The sequence below is a fragment of the Rhincodon typus genome, chromosome 7, assembly GCF_021869965.1.
Source record: "Rhincodon typus isolate 14 chromosome 7, sRhiTyp1.1, whole genome shotgun sequence".
Classification (NCBI taxonomy): domain Eukaryota; kingdom Metazoa; phylum Chordata; class Chondrichthyes; order Orectolobiformes; family Rhincodontidae; genus Rhincodon; species Rhincodon typus.
Genome location: NC_063338.1, coordinates 13,446,627 through 13,462,514, shown reverse-complemented (window position 1 = coordinate 13,462,514; position 15,888 = coordinate 13,446,627). Strand labels below are relative to the sequence as shown.

Below are 15,888 nucleotides of genomic sequence, written 5' to 3'. Positions count from 1 at the left end.
CAGTTTTTAATTTATGTATCGCACATCCCTTTTCAGAATGTGGCTCCAGAACAAGCAATAATAAAGTACTCAAGAACTTGGTCTGTGTTATTCAAATTAAGAATGTGTGAAATACATTTTTTTCATTACGTAATTAAATCTATGCTAAATCTACATCTAGGATTCAGAACCTAACATTACACAGAACCATATTTTGGTGGTGATACTTTTTTTTAAAAAAAAAACAGAGAATTTGACTATTTTTTCCTATATGTTCAGCCCAAACTTTTCCAATGCCACTGTCCCCAACTTTGGACAGTATCACCCACCGTAAATTACTCAGATTAATAATGTATTTGTACATTAACTATTTCTCAGGCAGCAACATTTAATGTACTTAATGACTGATCGATATTAAAAAAAAGCTCTCCGTTCCCTAGATGTTGCACTCAGTTTTCAATCTTGAGACGGCTGTAAATTATCCTCAGGTTTCAGCCAATTTCAAGGGCACTAGGGGCAGCTGCCTCTGAGAATGCACGCAGTACTACACAAGGGCAACAAATGACGAGATTCAGTAGTATCTTGATAAACATAAGAATGTAAAAAATAGGATCATGAGTAAGCGATGTGTTTGCCCCACAAGCTTTCAGTCTTCTTTGAGGTCATGGCTAATGTGATCCTTGCCCCAACTCCACTTCTCCCCAGCTCGCCACAAGTCCTGACTCTGCTGTAGTTCAGAAATCTCTTTGGCTCAGCCTTGAATATATTCGATGAGTTAACCTCCCCCAGCTCTCTGGATGAAGAATACCAGAGAGTTACGGAAATGTTGGCGTAGGTCGCGCTGTATAAGGCACCAAGATGAATTCGCTGCTACGCGGATCAGCGAATCTGATTCTGTCTCAGTTGAAGAAATTGGAGATATTCCCATATCCGGGGCTAAAGGAAAAGATCACTCAAATCACTTCAGAAAGAATCCACCAGAGCTGCTGCCTTTGAAGACCAAGTCCAGCTTCTGGGGGAGCTAATACTTTTTTTAAAAAAAAAAATTAATGCAATTTTGAGTCTGAACTGCGCGGCGACTTTAATTTGACTGATTGAATGATTGATTGATTTATCGCCACATGCATGTTGCGTTACAAAAATACAGTGTTGCATAGAGTTGACGCTCTCCGGCGTCACCTTAAAAACAAAACCAGGCCAGGCAGCATCGGAGGAGCAGGAAGCGGGTCCAGACCCGAAACGTCGGCTTTCCTGCTTCTCCGATGCTGCCTGGCCTACTGTGTTCATCCAGCTCTACACCTTCTTATCTCAGGTTCTCCAGCATCGGCAGTTCCCACTATCCCAGGACACAGAATATACGTGAAGGCAGAGAAAAAAAGGAGAAGAAGAAATAGAGACAGAACGTCCAACTTGACAGCCATTCCTTGTTAGGGCGCTCCCGCCGTCGGCCAAAGGAGGGCCGGAAGGCCAGGCGCGAGTCCCCTCGCCTCGCCACTTTAGTGAGTCCTCGATGGACCTCGCCAATTTGACGACGCCAGGCTACGGCCCAAACTCCACACCGCCAAGCCAAACGTGGGGGTCCGCCTCGTGGGGCCCACCTTCGCCGCCGATGCTGATGCCAGTCGGTCTGGCGGCAGCGGGCCCACGTTCGCACCAGGCGGCGCTTCCCTTGGACGCCGACGCAACCTGGAACCCAGCCACAAACTGAGGAGGCGACGCCTCTGTGAGCCGTCGCTCGGACCGCCTCGCCTCGTCAGTGCAGAAAAACCAAACCAACCAGGAAATCAAAACTTGCACCGCCACCTAAAACCTAAAACCACGCGGCGGCTGGGACCACTCAACAGTCGCCACCGAGCCCTTCAAATAAGAGGTAAGTTACAAAAAAAAAAACCAGGAGAGAGTGAGAAATAAAAAGGAAAAGAAATGGGGTTTGTTGGGGGAGGCAGGTAAATTAAAAAAACAAGACGGAGCGGAAGAGCCTGGGGCTCAGTTGCTCTACTCCGCCATCTAAACGGCAGTTATTACGTTTGGAAGTAACAGATTTGGACAGGCATCGCTCCTAAGTTTTGGGTTGGATGCTCTTCTGCTCGAGGCCGGGATCGAAGTTGAGCAATGACTGCTTCCATTTGACAGGATTGAAAATTGGACACAGGGTCAATGGGACCTGCTGATCCAAGATGGCGACGGTGGAGCGGCACCACCACCACAGTGTGAGGGCTCCAGCCCGCAGCTCAACCTGCACCCTTTCGCCTTTACCTTTTCTGTCATCTTTCACTGTCTTCTTCTCGTACTTTTTATATTCTGCTTACCCGCTGCGGAGAGCGAGTTTGTGCAGGGCGAGCCCAGCCCGTGGGAGATTGAGCCATCGTGGGGAGAGCGGGCCCAACATGGCGGTGAGAGCGGGCAGCACGACGCGGCGGCGGCGGGAACAGCGGCCACAGGTCTCCTGGCATCCGCGGTGGCGAGCGCAGGGGAGATCAGACTCGCATTCTGCAGAGCGGTCGGTCATGGAGGCAGCGGCGATGATGGCGTTGCGGCTTCGTTGGGTCTGGAGCAGGACAGCTGGCTAGAGGTCCGGTGTGTAGTCTTTGGCTGGGGTCCTGGATTGGGACTTTGATCAGAGATTGAGCTCAGAGCGGGAAGGGCGTGTCAACGTGTCCAACACGGCAGTGAGGGAGGTCCCATGGTATCTGCAGTGATGGCAAGAGCAGGCATCCTGAAGTCGCCCAGAGAGCAGGCCAAAGTGGAGGAGATCGAGTCCATGTAGGGAGTGTGAGCTCGGCATGGCTAAGCACTTAGTTTTCCACTTAATACTAAGAAGGAGTGTCATGTTCAACTTTTAACTTTACTTCTTTATTTTTCTACTTAACATTTAAGAAGGACTGTAATGTTTAACTTTGTTTCTTTAATTTTCTGTCTTGGACCTAAGATCTCTGTACCTACGATGGCGCCAGGAACACTCCACACTGTACTCATGGACTTCTACAATAAAATATAATTCTAATTCCAAAAGTCTGCAGGGGAGGAACAAAGATCAGTGGTGGCCCATACTGCCCTCTGGTGACTAATTTGGAGTTAGCAGGAGTTGTCGAGAGAAAAGACAAGTATCTGCAGTGATCCAACTGGTTCTGTCTGAAAATGGCAGTCAAGGAACGGTGCCCATCTTCGGGCCTTGCTTAGGCCCAGCAGCAATTTACAGAGTCTCCCTTAACAGCCCCTTCCAAATTAACACACAAGCTGTACCATTGAGAAGCACAGGGCAGCAGACACAGGGAACACTATGCATTGTGTATTTCTTTCTGAATGACACACCATCCTGACATGGAACTGAATTGCCATATCTTCACTGTCATTGGTTAAAATCCTTTATTCATTAATGGGATCAGGGCATTGCTGGCTAGGCAGTATTTATTGCTCATGCCTAATTGTCCAGAGGGCAGTTCAGAGTCAACCACATTGCTGTGGGTCTGGAGTCACATATAGGCCAGACCAGCTTAAGGATGGCAGTTTCCTTCCCTAAAGGACATTAGTGAATCAAATGGGGTTTTCCTGACAATCAACAGTGGGTTCATGGTCATCATTAGATTCTTAATTTCAGATGTTTTTTAAGTTCAAATTCCACCATCTGCTGTGGTGGGATTTTAACCCAGGTCCCTAGAACTTTATCTGGGTCTCTGGATTAACAGTCCAGTGATAATGTCACTTGGCCATTGCTTCCCCAGATCCTGGAACGCCAGCCCCCTCCACAAAAATGGCATTGTGGATGTACTTACAGCACACACTGCAGTTGTTCAAGAAGGCATCTCACCACCACTTTCTCCAGAGCATTCAGAGATGGGAAATGCATACTGATCCGGTCAGTGACATTTGAACCCCACAAGCAAATGACAATATAAGTGGGTGCTATGGATAGCTGCCGTCAGTAAAAATGGCAATGGGTGTAGTGTCACCATTGATAGGGCAGCCGTGTACTAAGCCCCTCCTCCACAGTCTGAGACTATCAGAGCCTTGAATAATCTGGCAATGTGTTCACACAAGGATAGCACCAGGAACGCACACAGGCAGACCATATACTGAACTCCTTGACTGCTTTTGGAGATTTGTGGAAAGGTCTAGCCTCAGAAAGCTGTCTGTTCATCAGTGTAGCTGCATCATTAATGTTTGTGAGGTCAGCAGTGAGTTTGCTGCAAGTAGTCGAGGATCAGACAAGAAACAGTTCTGCTCATATATACTTATTTGCGAGAACACATCCCTGATTTATTGTCTTTGATATTAAAAATGGACATATGTTCAGATCAGGCATATCTGCATGGATTGCAATTAAATGAATTCTTTTTTAATGACTAAAAAGCCTACAATGATCTGCATTTATTGTAAGTCTTCAGAGGTCTTCCAAGTCTATGTGTGAAAGAATGATGATGCACATTTTGAAAAGCTGTAATATTTCTATCTCGTCTTGTTGCAAAGTAATCGTTGAAGTAACATTTTAAAGCCTGATAAATGAATCTGTTGCAGTGAAACTATCACCAGAGGCTTTGCGAAGATAGTCTCACTATTCGGATTTATTTAAACAGGTCGTTAAACTGCCTAACTCATTTTCAAATTCAATTTGCTTTTCCCTTCTCTTCAGGCAGCTCACAAAATGGGTGAGATATTTTTCAGATCACAGTTGCTCATGCAGAGTTTCTGAGTGTGGAGACAATCTGCAGTAATCAGTACTGTTTACATCACTTCAGTGCCTTGCTGCCATTTAGCAAGTGCTACCAAACTAGCAAAGACAGCGTCTCATAATTATGTATACACAACACAGTGTGTGCTGTTCTCCTGCAATGTTTTATTATGCTAAATGTGCAGGGTCTTTGCATGCCCATATTTGGGACGACATCCACCTGTGCAATTTTACCTCAACTCATGGGATATATCATACAGAAAGAGGCCATTCAGCCCAACCTGTCCATTACTGGTGTTACTGCTCTCCTTGAGCTGCCCTCTGCCTTTCCTCATGTGAATCCAACTATATAAGCAATTTATGATGCCTTTCCCTGTCAAATGCTTATGTAGCCTCCCCTTAAAGGCATCAACACTACTCATTTCAACCACTCCCTGTGGTGGCAGAGTTCCTCATTCCCACCACTTTCGTAGTGAAGTGTTTTTTCCTTCTCATTCTGACACCTTCAAGTTATCGCTACCATCCCCAACCCTCGATATGAGGAAACTTTCTTTCCGTATCCTCTTTATCGAATCACCTCGTAATTTTAAAGTCTTAGCCCAAATCTTCCATCAGTGTCAGAACATTTAAAAGGATCTGACTTCTAATGGAATAGCCCAAAGAAATCTCTCAGCGCAGGAATCCAAGCAGAGAGCAGCAAAGAGAGAAAGCATAGATTACAATGCCCTCCCTTAATGGAATGGGTTGCTGCAGGATTAGTTTTAATTTAAAGAATGGGTGCATGAGTGAGTCTGTAAAGTGGGAGTGTGAATAGACGGCTGAAGTTGAAGAAATTGGCTAAGATATGTGTGGGAGGTGGATGGGGTGGATAAGGTGCAGAGATCAAAATAGTTAATTTTAGGCAAGGTGTACTGACATTGGAGCCAATTCGGAGAAGGTTCATTAGACTGATATCAGGCCTGGAGGGACTGTCTTATGAGGAGGGGTTGAGCAGTTTAGGCCTGTATTCATTGAAACATGGGAAGGTTTTTTGGGACTTGACAGGATAGATGTAGAAAAGTTGTTTCCTATTGGGCAGACTCTAGGACCAGAGGGCATAACCTGAAAATATGGGGAGTTGCCCATTCAAGACCGAGAGGAGGAGCAATTTCTTTTCTCTGAAGGTAGTGAATCTGTGGAATTCTCTACCATTGAGGCATGATGAGATGGGGTCATTGAGTATGTTCAAGGCTGAGATAGATTTTTAACCAGTAAGAGAATCAAGGGTTATGGGGATAAGGCAGGAAAACGGTGAGAAGATCAGCCAGGACATCATTGAATGGCAGCAAAGACCTCATTGGGCCAAATAGCCTGCACCCACATCTTATGGGCAAAAGACTTCTGATTTTCTCAAAGGCTTTTTTTTTTATTCTCACTAACTCATGCAAATGGTCAGGTAGTAACAATGGCCTCTTGAACAACATGGGACCATGGCGACAAAGAAAAAATGAGATTCGCAACATTGAGTGGGGGGAAAAAGTTTGATTTTCCACACAAGTTTAAAGGGTGGGAAGCCTCGTTGCACATATTAACATCTCATTATTACCTATCCTTGCCTCATTTATAGGCTGGTTGCCGTTTTCCCAGGCAACCAATTCCTGATGTAAAGATTTGAGTGTGTACTTGACCACTCCAGCTCAACACTTGCTCTTCTAGGCTTCCATCTCAACCAGCATTGCCCATTCAGAGCACACTCCATGGACAGATCAGGAAGTAACTAGTAGGGGGATTGGAAGGGTGTGTTGAGTTAGCGTCCAGTGAGGGGGTGAGAGTAAGTTGGGGAAGGTGTGGAGTCAGGTTTTGGGGTGGGGGTTGTATGTAACATTCTGGAGTAGGTTCAGATTGGGGTGGGTGAGGTTAATTGAACAGGTACTGAGGAGTTCGACTCTGTATTTGGCAGTCTAACTTTTCCTTCGTAATTATTTCGCTTAACTTCATTGGAACAATCTGAAGTCTCTGATTTAAATGGGGATTTTCATAGGGATCCTAACCAAGGAATTGCCCATTGGAAAATACAATTTTGCGATCAATTCTGCTGCAGTGTGCTACTCTTAGAATTCCACAGTGTCCCAATGCACACAGCCCATCAATACTGGAGTAATGACTGAGTGGCCAGTGGAAAACCTGCCCCTTCAACTCTTAAAGCTATACTAATAACTGACTGCAAGACTTAAAATAATAATGAGTACCCAAAACTGTATTCTTATAGAAGCATTGGGCAACTATCTGTGCAGAGTTTACACATTCTCCCTGTATCTGCATGAGTTTCCACTGGCTGCGATAGTTTCCTCCCATGGTCCAAAGATGTGCAGGTTAGGTGGATTAGCCATGGTAAATTGTCCCATAGTGTCCACAAATGTGTAGTTTAAGTGGATTAGAAATGGGGAATGTGGGTTATGGGGGTAGGGTCAGGTGCCTGGGTCTGGATGGAATATTCAATGGTGAGTCAGTGCAGACTCGATGGGCCAAATGGTTTCTTTCCGCACCGTACGGATTCTATGATTATGATATAAGGATCTCACAAAGGAAATTACTGTGCAAATATGGATTAATTTTGCTGAATACAGTGCAGGTTGAAAATCATAATGGTTTGAGTATTCCAGTATACCTGAATCCTTAAATCACCTGTAAGATCATTAAAAAAAAACCCTTGTTTGCATACCAGAATCATGCATTATGATGCCTTCTAAGAATGTGATTCTATGCTTGTTATAACCCTTGCCTTGGTACTGTGGCATTTTTGGTGAAAATTAGCTAAGAAAGCAATCCCGCCAATGTCTCCCTCATTAATAATGTCTTATTTTCCCTGGGGGCTGACCTGTCTCATGTGGTCCCTGACCTTTTTAGCTTTGAGCCTAAGAAGGGAACTAATCATGAAGTGTGTGGCTACAAAGTTGTCTTGGATCACAAAGTGTATCCAAATGGAACAATAAGTCTCACACCGTTCTGCCTGTTGAGGACTCCTCAATCGACAGCTGGTCTGGAAGCTTAGGTTGGTTGGTTCCTGGCACCATTTGCGATCCCGGTCTAAGGGGAAGTCCAACAATTTGGAACAAAACTCTCTCTTTTATACGGTGTAATAAACTGCAAGTACAAAAAACAAGTTGATTGTACCATCTTTGACACATATGGGAATGTGAGTCACCATCACAAGACTTACTCAAGATCATGCAGATGTTGAATATCATCAATAATTCTAACCCATCCTGTACATCCAGCCTTCACTTTGAGGAGATGTCAAATTATCAAGGTCAGGGAGATGAGAGTGAAATGATAGTCCTACTTTCTTGTGATTTATATAATTTTGAGAACTTGAAGTGTGATGATGAGCAAATGAGAGGCAAATGTTGGACAAACAATTTTGTAATCTTTCAATATAGATTGAGGTCTTTTCACCCACCTTCCCTATGATAGCGCCTTGGTAGTGCTGTCCAATTAATCCCACTCCCCTGTCCCGTAGATATTTATCCCATTGTCTTTTAAGGGTTACTCCTTAATCAGTAGATTCTTCTCCTATTTACTCTGTTAAAACCATTCATGATGTTGAACAACTCTGTCAAATCTCTTGACTTTCTCTGCTAAAAGAGCAGCCACAGTTTCTGCAGCTTCTCTACATAACTGATATCATTCATCGTTGGTACCATTCCGATAAATCCCCCTCTCTGCACCTTCTGCAAAGCCTCCAAATCCTTCCTGGGATAGGACAATGGGGATGGAGTTTGGTGACTGAGGGCAGGCAGTGCCGTTGCCATTGGGAAAGGCGATACTGGCAGGGGGTGCTGATGTGCCCGAAATAGAGCCCCATCACTCCCTCCCTGGCAGGGTTCTGGGCTTCCAGTTTTCACAGAGTCAGGGCTGAGCCCGTTCGCAAAGGGTGAAATAATAATTTGGGCGCAAAAGATGCATAAACCTCTTGCAACTGTCTAATTTGCCAAGAAATGTGAAGAAGTGTCAACCTGTTAAGAAGTGTCAAGAACTACCTTCACCTGGCAAGAACTGTTTTTATGAATGAGAGTTTGTTTCTCCGTACAGGATAATGTGCAATATCAAACTTGAAGTGATAGCCCTATATTTATTCTCTGATCTGCATGGGTCTTTGTGGATGCAAGGTGAGTTGGCATGGTAGGGTGAAGAGGGGAAAGGGTGGTAGTGAGCATTAAGTTGGCAGAGGGAGTATTTGGGACAGTGGGAGTGGATAGAGGAATGTAGAGTGACACAAGTGATATGAGGGACTGGAAGGGGGTGTGGTGTTGGGGAGACATCTTTAGGTGGCATGCACTGGCATTGATGATCAAGAGTAGACTGATGGGATCATAGTTGGCCGGGTTGGATTTGTCCTGCTTTTTGTGTACAGGACGTACCTGGGTTGTAACTGTACAGGAAGAGCTTGGCTATGGGAGAGGCAAGTTTTGCAGCACAAGTCTTCAGTACTATTTTTGGAATGTTGACAGGGCCCACAGCCTTTGCAGTATTCAGTGCCTCCAACTGTTTCTTGATATCATGTGGAATGAATTGAATTGGCTGAAAACTGGTGTGCTGGGGACCACTGGAGAGTGCTAAGATGGATCATCCATTCAGCAATTCTGGATGAAGACTATTACAAATGGTTTAGTCTTATCTTTTGAACTGATGTATTGGGCACTTCCATCGTTGAGGATGGACGTTCGTGGAGTGTTCCTCTAATAAGTTGTTTAATTATCCATCATCATTCACGACTGGATTTCGCAGGACTGCAAAGCTTAGATTTGATTTGTTGGTTGTGGGATCGCTTAGCTCTGTCTATCACTTGCTGCTTATGCTGTTTGGCATGTAAGTAGTCCTGTTTGGGAACTTTGCCAGGTTGACACCTCATTTTTTGGTATTCCTGGTGCTGCTCCTGGCGTGCCCTCCTGCACTCTCCATTCAACCAGGTTTGATTCCCTGGCTTGATGGTAACGTTTGACTGGGGGATATGCTGGGTCACGAGGTTGCAATTTGTGCTGGAGTACAGTTCTGTTCCTCATGGATGCTCAGTTTTGAGTTGCTAGATCTTTTCAAAGTCTGTCCGATTTAGCACAGTGATAGAGCCACACAAGATGGAGGGTATTCTCAATGTGACGGCAGAACATTGTCTCCACAAGGACTCTGCAGTAGTCATTCTTACCAATACTGTCATGGACAGATGCAACTGCAGCTAGCAGATTGGTAAGGATGAGGTCAGGTATGTTTTCCCTCTTGTTGGTTCCCTCACCGCCTGCCACAGACCCAGTATAGCAACTATGTCCTGTACGACTTGACCAACTCGATCAGTAGTGCTGCTGCCGAGCCACTCTTGGTAGTGGACATTTTGTGCTCTTGTCATCCTCACTGTTTCCTCCAAGTATTGTTCAGCATGGAGTAGTACCAATTGATCAGCAGAGGACAGGCAGTACGTGGTAACCAGTAGGAGGTTTCCTTGCCCATCTTTAACCTAAGCCATTGATTCCAGATACCGTGAAGTTTATGTTGAGGACCCCCAAGGCAACTCACTCCTGACTCTATACCATTGTGCCGCCAACTCTACTGGGTCTGTCCGGGCGAAGGGACAGAACATGGGTTGATGATGGTGGTGTCAAGGACATTATAGGTAAGGTATGATTCCGTGAGTATGACTACGTCAGGCTGTTGCTTGACTAGTCTGTGAGACAGCTCTCCTAATTTTGGCACTAGCCCCAGTTTTAGTAGGGTCGACAAGGCTGTTTTTGCTGTTGTCTTTTCCAATGCCTAGGTGGTTGCCAGGTGGTCCATCTGGTTTCATTTTTTTGAGACTTTTTCCTAGTGATTGATACCATGGAGTGACTTGCTAGGCCATGTTGGAGGGCAGTTGAATGATTGAGCTTTAATGTTCATGTTCTGTGCTCTTATTCTAGAACCCATTCCCCCCCCCAATGAGAGGAAATATATTCTCGCTATTGATATATTAAACAGCCCCATCAAACCTCTCAATCTGCTTGGGTACTAATCCACAACTTCCTTTAGCTGGAATAAATGTCCCCAAGTGTATACACAGAGATACCTGTGTGTTATTGCTCATACTGTGTCTGTCCACATACATCAAAAGCAACGTTGTTTGATGTTACTGGGCAGGTTTTATCCTTTCCCCCGAAACCACATTTTCTGTGGGGAAGCCCAGAGAGAGGACGTAGTCTTGGGTTGGATCTGATAATGGAAATCACACCAGACAATGGACAATTATTGTACATTACAAATCAGATCTCCTGGACTGGTTTCAATTGACGAAAGGGATTGGAGAGGAATTTTCAGACATTTTCTGCCCCATTGGCCTATAGATTTGTCTTTTATTTTCCCAGCTCTTGCAATAAGCCCTGTGATTCCGAATGGATGAGAGGAGTGTCTTTACTGTCACACATCACAGAATCAGAATGATCCATCACAGCATCAATCCCAGGGTCTTTCTCCTGCTCATCAGCTTCATTCGTTTTTTTTGAATACATTTCATGTAAGGAATAGGGTCATAACCGATATCTAATAAAGATATCAGGGGTGTCAATGACTGAAGGAAAATGGAGGCTAAAACCACCATGAATGAGGAGTCACCGAGTGGGGAGGGTGAGGGTGGAAAGGAAATCTCGGAGAACCCTCAGGATCAGGATAGCAGGCAGGGAATGAAGGCAGGACCGGAAGAGGAAGAAAGGAAGAGCGATTGAAATAGTAATAATCTGAGTGGGCAGACAGAATGCTTCAGTGAGAATATGCTGTGAGAACCCTGGTTACTTGATGGGGCAGAGATTGCAAAAGAAAAGTCCTGTTTGTAAACAAGGGACTGTCTCCTCCCGATGGCTTTTTACACAATGGACAATGCTCAATAAGTTAATGTTCCAACAACAATGTCAACTTAGAGAAATCACCTTCACCTGATCAACAACCATTATAAACATTACATTAGTTAGGCTCACAAACCTAATAGAGCGTGGCTGTTTGTATTGGGTCTCCCACTAGATGGTAAAAGGATTTTATGCCAGGTCTGAACTGATGCCCCGGTGATACACTTTGGAAAAATTGAAACAAAGTGAAAATTCCTCCAATGGTTCCATCTTAGGAAGAGTATAAATATCTCAAGGTAGACAAGCAAGACGTTTGAAGAACACAGCGAGCCAGGCAGGACCCTGAAGAAGGGTAATACCTGAAACATTGACTTCTTCTTTCCTCCAGATGCTGCCTGGCTTGCTGTGTTCTTCCAGCCTCCTGTTTGTCTACCCACGAATATCTCAACTTGTGCTTTGAAATTCAGCATTTGGATTATAGAATTAATTTAAATTACATCTTTATGATCTCCAAAATGTAATTTTTGCAATGGTTTTAAAAACAGTTTTTCTGTATGTTATCAGTTTTTTTTCAGATTCAGATTTGATTCTTAGCACAACACAGCAGGAGTGTAAAAGAGCACTTCGAGATGTGTGATAGCAGAGGGCATAGGGGACCATGGTACTCAAACTATTGAGCCACCTAATGTTTGAAATTAATGCACTAAACCAACCTACCCAATAGACTAATATTTCAACAACAAAGGGCCAAGGTTTCTGAGGACATCAGCCTTGAATGTGAACTGAGAGTCGGGGCTGCGAGTCAGAAGGGAAGCTGAAAAGCGAGCAATTCCTTTTGTCACCTTTGTCTTCCTACTCCATACTCCGGATGGTGTCAAGTTTCTTGAGTGTTGTTGGAGCTGCACTCAGGCAGGCAAATGGAGAATATTCCATAACACTTCTGATTTGTGCCATGTTAAGGATAGGTTAAGGGGAGTCACTAGATGAATTACTTGCTGTAGTATTCCTAGCCTCTGACTTGCTCTTAAGAGTCAGAGCATCATAGAGACATGCGGCACAGAAACAGACCCTTCAGATCATGCTGACCAAGTTGCCCAAACTAAACTGGTCCCGTTTGCCTGAACTTGGCCCATATCCTTCTATATTTTTCCTATTCATGTACATGTCCAAATGTCTTTTAATTGTTATAACCGTACCTCCATCTAGCACTTCCTCTGACAGTTCATTTCACATATGAACCACCCTCTGTGTGAAAATGTTTCTCCTCAGGTCCCTTTTAAATTTTTCTCCTCTCACCTTAAACTTTTGCCCTCTAGTTTTGAACTCCCCAATCCTAGGGAAAAGACTTTTGCTATTCACCTTATCCATGCCCCTCATAATTTTATAAATCATATAAGGCCACCCCTCAACATTCTATGCTCCAGTGAAAAAACTCTCCTCTTATCCAGCCTCTCCTTTTAAGTCAAATCCTCCAGTCCTATAACATCATTGTAAATCTTTGCTGCACCATCTCCAATTTAATAAGATCCTTCCTATAGCAGGGTGACCAGAATTGTATGCAGTACTCCAAAAGTGGCCGATCTAACGTGTTCAACTGTGACATGATATCCCAACTTCTAAACTCATTGGTCTGGGCAATGAAGGACAGCGTGCTAAATGCCTTTTTAACCATTCTGTTTACCTGTGATGCAAATTTCAAAGAACTATGTATCTGAACCCTAGGCCTGTCTGTTCAACAATACTCTGCAGAACTCTACCATTAACTCTGTAAGTCCTGTCATTGTTTGTCTTACCAAAATGCAATACCTGATATTTATCTAAATTAAACACCTTCTGATACTCCTCAGTCCATTAGCCAAATTGATCAAGATCCCTTTGTAATCTTAGATAATCTTCCTCACTATCTACAATACCACCAATTTTGGTGTCATCCGTACACTTACTAACCATGATTCCTATATTCTCATCCAAATCATTTATAAAAATGACAAAAAACAGTAGGGGCAGCAGCAATTCCTGTGGAACACCGCTGGTCACAGACCTCCAGTCTGAAAAATAACCCTCCAGCACCACCCTTGGTCTCCTACCATCAAACCAATTTTCTCCCTGAATCCCATGTGATCTAACTTTACTAACCAGTCTACCTTGTCAAAGGCCTTACTAAGATCTATGCAGACAATATCTACTGCTCTGCCCTCATCAATTTTCTTGGTCACATCCTGAAAAAACTCAATCAAGTTAGTGAGACATGATTTCCCTTGCACAAAGCCATGCTGGCTATCCCTAATCAGTCGTTGCCTCTCCAAATGCATGTAAAATCCTGTCTGTCAGAATCCCTTCCAACAACTTTCTCACCACTGATGTCAAACTCACTGGTCCATAGCTCCCAGGCTTCTCTTTGCAGCTTTTCTTCAATAAAGATGTAATATTAGCCACCATCTAGTATCTGAGCATCTCACCCATGGCTATAGATGATACAAATATCTCTGCTATGGGTGCCACAATATACCCCAAGCTTTCCACAATGTCTTAGGATAGACTTGATAAATTTCTGGAGATTTATTTACCTTTATGCTTTTTAAGACTTTCACAGTAAATACTGAAGCAAAATATTCAATTAGCATCTCTCCCATCTCCTTTGGTTCCACACATAGATGACCTCATTGATCTTTAAGGGGCTGTTTTCTCTATTTAGTTGCTCTTTTGCCCTTAATATACTTGTAGAATCTCCTTGGATTAACTTTATCTGCCAAGGCTATCTCATATCCCCTTTTTGCCCTCTTGATTTTCCTCTTAAGAATGTCCCTACTCCCTTTACACTGTTCAAGAGATTCACTTGTTCCCAATTGTCTGTACCTGACATATACCTCCTTACTCTTAGCCAGAGCATCGATATCTCTATTCATCCATTGTTCCCTACTCCTACCAGCCTTACCTTTCAATCTAACAGGAACTTACTGCCTCTGAACTCTCACTTTTGAAAGCCTCCTGCTTGCCAGTCATCCCTTTATCTGCAAACAGTCTAATCCAATCAACTTTTGAAAATTCCCGTCTCATACCATCAAAGTTGGCCTTACTCCAATTTAGTACCTTTTATATACAAGGTCTATCCTTTTCCATAACTATTTTCAAACTAATAGAATTATGGTCACTGGTCCAAAATGTTCCCCGACTAACACGTCAGTCACTTGCCCTAGCTTATTTCCCAAGAGAAGGTCAAGTTTTGCTCCATCGCTAGTAGGTACGTCTACATGTTGATAAAGAAATTTTTCTTGAACACATAACAAATTCCTCTCCATCTAAGCCCTTAACACAATGGCACTCCCAATCTATGTTTGGAAAGTTAAAATCCCCTACTATTATAACCCTATTATTCTTACACATATCTGAGATCTTTGTTTATATTTGCGCCTCAGTTACCTTTTTTTCTTCTTCTTGTAGTCAGAGTGTTTATGTGGTGAGTCCAGTTCAGTTTCTGGTCAATGGTAACCCCAGGATGTGGATAGTGGGGGATTCAATGATGGTAATGCCATTGAACTTTCAAAGGGTGATGATGAGATTCTTGTTGGAGATGGTTATTTTCTGACATTTGGGTAGTACTAATGTGACTTGCCCCTTGCCAGCTCAAACCTGGATATTGTCCAGATCTTGCTGCATTTGTACATGGATTGCCTCAGCATCTGAGGAGTCATGAATGGTGCTGAACACTGTGCAATCATTGACAAACATTCCCACTTGTGACCTTATGATGAAGGGGAGGTCATTAATGAAGCAGCTGAAGATGGTTGGGCCTAGGACACTATCCTGAGGAACTCCTGCAGACATGTCCTGGAGCTGAGATGACTGACCTCAACAATCACAACCATCTTCCAATGTGCCAGTATGACTCCTACCAATGAAGGGTTTTCTCCTGATTCCCTTTGAATCCAGCTTTGCTAGACCTCTGTGATGCCACACTTATTCAAATACAGCCTAATGGTCCAGGGCAGTCTCTGTCATCTCACCTCTGGAATTTTGCTTTTATGCCCACGTTTGAACCAAGCAACCAGGTTAGGACCTGGCAGAACACAAACTGGGTGTCAGTGAGCCAGTTATTGTTAATCAGCAGGAGGTTTGCTTGCTTATGTTTAACCTGATGCTATGAGACTTCATGATGTCGGGAGTCAATGTTGAAGATTCCCAGGCAACTCCCTCCCATCTGTATATCGGTGTGCAGTCATCTTTGCTGGGTCTATCCTGCCAATTGGACAGGAGACATCCAGGAATTGTGATGGCGGTCATGTCTGGACATTGTCTGTAAGGTATGAACACGAGTATGAGTATGACTACATCAGGCTGTTGCTTGACTAATCTGTGAAATAGCTCACATTTTTGGCACTACAAGCCCCAGATGTTAGC

At 43.9% G+C, this 15,888-nt stretch overlaps 1 protein-coding gene across 1 annotated transcript in view; it reads left to right on the top strand.

The window, feature by feature from the left end:
- The first annotated feature begins 1,692 nt into the window (after positions 1–1,692).
- The window catches only part of si:ch211-93g23.2 (uncharacterized protein LOC100005086 homolog), a 45,795-nt gene continuing 31,599 nt past the window's right edge, over positions 1,693–15,888 (top strand). The window contains exon 1 of the mRNA XM_048599449.1: positions 1,693–1,849. The gene's annotated coding sequence lies outside the window, so the exon portion shown is untranslated. The remainder of the gene's footprint in view (positions 1,850–15,888) is intronic.